At 30.7% G+C, this 5,041-nt stretch overlaps 1 pseudogene; it reads left to right on the top strand.

The window, feature by feature from the left end:
- The first annotated feature begins 2,244 nt into the window (after positions 1 to 2,244).
- Positions 2,245 to 2,850, top strand: LOC126553371 (uncharacterized; annotated as a pseudogene).
- Positions 2,851 to 5,041: the final 2,191 nt, after the last annotated feature.

Below are 5,041 nucleotides of genomic sequence, written 5' to 3' on the forward strand. Positions count from 1 at the left end.
CACACCAACATGTTTACCCGTCATCGATGCCGCACCATCAGTAGTTACACCTACACAGTTTGTCCACTGAATATTGTTTTCTATAAAAAAATTGTCTCAAGAGCTATAAATATCTTCACCGGTTGTCGTTGTGCTCAAGCTGTTGCAGTACAAAAAATCTTCGTGAATATTCTCGTCATAAAAATACCTTATAAATACAGATAATATAGCTTTATTTTGAACGTCTGTACTTTCATCTAATTGAATAGAAAATAGAAATATGGGTTTTGAGCTTAATCTGTTTAATAATTGTTGTTTTATGTTTTCGCTTATATCAACAATGCGTCTCTGAACAGTATTGTTTGAAGCTGGTATTGTTTTTAATTTATTTTCCGCTTCTTTTCCTAATATTTCAGTATCTACACATATCTATTGCAGCGGGCAGAATAAGATTTTCACCAATAGTATGAGGTTTATTATTTTTAGCAATTCTATATGCTAATAAATATGAAGCCTTCACAGCAGAAACTGTTACGTGACAATAGATCTTCATTGAATTTGTACTACTTTTAAACTGGTCATTTAAGCGTTCAAAATATTCGGTAGGTTTGTTTTTTACATTTGGGTGTTTGGTATCAAGATGCCTTTTTAATTTGGAGGGTTTTAAACTTCATTGGCTAAAATTTCTCCACATACAACGCATTGTGGTTGAACCATTTTATTATTTTCATAACGTCGAAATCCAAATTTAATAAAATCTGTACTAAAACTACGGTTACCTGATGTTTTCTTGTTTTTTACTGAACTGCCTGATGGAACTGGTTGGCTAGTATCACTGGCTGTAGTATTACGAATTATAAATTTATCCATTAGGTAAAAATTTGATAAAATAGTTTAAACTGTGTTTTTAATCGTAAACTTAAACTTTTCGTAGTCTCGATGTACCGCTCGTTGCTCAACTGCATATTATGGATTATGGACAAACGACCGAGACCGATCGCATCGACTTGTCACTAGTCATTAGCACATTTACCGATAAGATAAAAAAAATGCCATAATCGTAATAACTTTACGTCATTTATTCTACAATAATAGTTATTTATACTATTTATCAATTTACAACTAAAATAAATGTAATCGTAATAACTGCGAGTCGCGACCCATCAAAAAAGTTTCACGACCCATGGTTTGGGAAACGCTGTACTAGATAATGCTCAAGTGGAGACAAAGGAATTAATCTATAACATGAAACACGATTCACGAACCTCCGTTGCTACAAGTCATGGAGACATAGGAAATTTAGCAAGTCAGGTAAATCGAATTATCTAAATATTTTGAATCTTAAATTAAAATTATGAAAAAGTGCTTGAAAATTGCGTCAAGAACTTGAATTTTGGACTGAATGTTTATAGGAATAATATACATGTCATGTTAAAACTATTTCAAAGAAAGTTACATTTTTTGCATTTTATTTAATTTTGTATTTTGTTTATTTTGCTTTTTTTTTTTTTTTGAAACCTTGTAATTTCACCTTAAGAGGATGTTATACCCGCGTGTTGTCTCCGTCTTACACAAGTACGTCGTAAACATAACGCGTCTACGCAGACTGAGTAGAACTCGCTCAATTTTGATTCTAGAATAAATATACTTCAATTTTCTTTCATGATATAATTTTCAAAATATTTCGCTTATTTTAATGCTATTAATAACCATATTTTGAAATATTTGTTTTTGTTTAGTTTTTTTTTTTTTTTATAAATGTTTATAAAAATAAAAATGTAAAAATGTAATACAAGATTTTTCATAAATTTGGCTTACAATAAAAAACTTATCATTTATTTGAAATTTAAAGAAATACGTTAACGTTTATATTTTTCTTATGTCCCCTTATCGGTTGCAGGTCAATTACCCAGCGTAGCTAGTTTGAAAAGAACAATACAACGTGCTCGTCGAACTAAACTAAATGCTCCTGTAAACCCTTTAAACTTTAGTTTTGATATTCCTGAAGAATTTACAAAGACGATAAATGGCGACGATTTTCTTTTTTTTTGATAACAAATCGGATATAAAAAGAATATTATTGTTTTCAACAAAAAATAGTTTAGAGTTAATGAATAATTGCCTTAATTGGTTTTGCGATGGCACTTTTACTTGTTCACCTATTTCATTTAAACAGTTATATACCATTCATGCTGTACATTATTCAAATGTTATTCCTTCTGCTTACGCTCTTCTACCCGACAAAAAAAAGATACATATATACAAATGTTTAAGGCTCTTAAATCATTAAACCAAAATTTAAATCCCGAGTCTATTATGATGGATTTCGAAAAAGCAGCAATGAATGCTGTTAAATCTAAATTTCCAAATACCTCAATAAATGGATGTTTTATTCACCCATCACAATGTATTTGGCACCATTTACAAGAAGCAGGGTTACAAAAATATTACATACAAGATTCTGAATTTGCCTTACATATTAGTATGTTATCTGCTCTTGCTTATGTGCCACAAAACAAAATTATAAAAGACTATGAAAAACTTTTAGATTCTGAATACTTCTCTGAAAATGAAGAACTTTTAATGCCAATTATAGACTACTTTGAGGGCACCTGGATTTGCCGTTTGAATCGTAGAGGTTAAAGAAGAGATCCGATCATCCCCATTAGTGTATGGAATTGTTATGATTTAGTAGCGGCAGACCTTCCACGAACTAATAATTCAGTTGAAGGATGGCACAATTGTTTTTCGTCTACACTTAATTCATCCAAACATCCATCAATTTGGAAATTTATACATGCACTCCAAAAAGAAGAAAATATTAATACTTTAAAAATTCAGCAGTATATCGCGGGTCAAGAACTACTATAAAAAAAATGTATAAAAATAAAAGTGAAAATTTAAAAAAATATGTGCTGATTATAATAACATAACCGTACAACAATTGATTATCTTCGTGGTGTTGCATACAATTTTCAATTGCAGATATAAAAACTATGTACCTTAATATTTTATTTTTGACGTATTATTAGTATATTATTATTATTATTATTATTTATTTGTTTTTATTTAATATTATGTGAATATACAAACAAAGGAAGCACGAACAATTTTCGTATTCGAAAAATTTCCAGGCGAACATTAGACGCGTGATCAACTGTCGCACGAATCATTTTCGGCGAACAATTGTCGCATATCCGAAAGCTCAATTAAAGTTATATTTGAAATAGAAAAGATACTTCTTACATTAACTGAAAATTTTAAAAATCTGCATATAAAGAATTTGGATAACAAAATTATATTCTATATCGGTGAATTTTAAACTTTGTAGGATCAAGACCCAAATTTTCCACGGAAAACTATCGCGACCCACATGATTTTACTCTTACAGGAAATAAATCTAAGAAATCAATGTTTGTTTATTGCTTTTACTATTTGTTATTTTAAACTATTAAGTTTATAGGTTTGTAATAAATAGACCCGGAACTTGATGCATTTGCATCTTTTTTTCTAATACTCGTCTATACAGAAATGTGATTTATGAAGTATAGAATTTAATGGTACAATTTTTATTTTGCATTTATTGCATTTTTAGGGAATTCTTTGCTGTACGGTAATTTTTTAGTATTTTTGGTGCATTTTATTCATTTTAGTACTTTACATATATTTGCATTTTTCTTGTAAAAAGTTACATTTTAATGTAACATATGCAGTTTCCATTAGCTTGTTGATTATCAACTTTCATTATTTTTTTTTTGTCGGGATCTACGATTATTAAATAATCTGTACCTAGTATTTTTTAATATATAGAGACTGTGTATACGTCGGGAAACATCGCGCTCTGGTGGACAATATGAATACTAATTCCGGGACGATGTTGTTATTATTTGTATACATTCTATTAGGCCGTAATACAAATTATACAACTATAAATACAATAATAATTAATTAATCATTGTATTTTTATAAATATAATAATTTGATAGTCACATTGATTAAGGAGGTTGTTGACATTTCAAATTTGATTAATATATTATGATTATCTATATTAAAACGTACTTTTATTAGCTTAGCTATTACCTTTAGCAACGAGTTTTTTTTTATAATAATTGTAGTGTACAAATTTATTTTACAACAATGGCAAATTTAATAATAAAGTACGGGTTTCAAAATATTAAACCACACTTTTCATATAAAAATAATAAGGGTAAAATTTTATATGACAGTAATCATGTGTTTGGAGTTCAGGAACTGAAGCTTATTGATGGATTAAGTGTAATAACTGGTTCAGTTGTTAGACAAACAAGTGTTACTTTAGAGCCTTATAAAGTGAAACTTGAGGTAATTTAAATAAGATTTTTTTGGTAGAATTTTTTATTAGTAGTAGATTTTATAATATTTGTTTAATATTTTAATAGTTAGATGGTTTAAGAAATGTTAAAAATGCTTATTGTCAATGTGCAGCTGGGGCTGGATCTTGCTGTAAGCATATAGCAGCTGTAATGATTTATATTAATAATGAAGAGGGGACCTCCAAAACAAACGAGCCTCAGGTTTGGGGAAAGCCCTCAAAAGTTGGTGAAAATTTATATAAGAAGGGGAAAACAATTTCAGAACTTTTCCCACAAAAACGTTTGAATACTGATGTACCTGCAATAAATCATAAAATACTCATTCAGGATCATAATATACTTTCAATACCATGCTCTGTATCTAGAAATATTTATGAAGAAGAACGAACTGAAATTGATAGAATATGCTCTAACACATTGCTTAATATAATTGATACAGTAGGTGTAAAATGGGGCTTCTGGAACCTAAGCAGCCCTCTAAGCAGCCGCCGCCGATTTTGTCTAAGCAGCCGCCGCCGCCGCCGCCGCCCCCCGCCGCCGCCACCGACCCCACCGCCGCCGCCGTCCCCCTCCCCGCCTCCACCACCGCCGCTGCCGCCGTCCCCGCCTCCGCCACTTCCATCTCCATGGTTATCATATTATTGTACACGTACTATATTACCGTATATTACCGTATATTACCGTATATTCAACAGTTATCATGCGCAGAA

The sequence above is a fragment of the Aphis gossypii genome, unplaced genomic scaffold, assembly GCF_020184175.1.
Source record: "Aphis gossypii isolate Hap1 unplaced genomic scaffold, ASM2018417v2 Contig00222_ERROPOS65107, whole genome shotgun sequence".
In the NCBI taxonomy this organism is placed as follows: domain Eukaryota; kingdom Metazoa; phylum Arthropoda; class Insecta; order Hemiptera; family Aphididae; genus Aphis; species Aphis gossypii.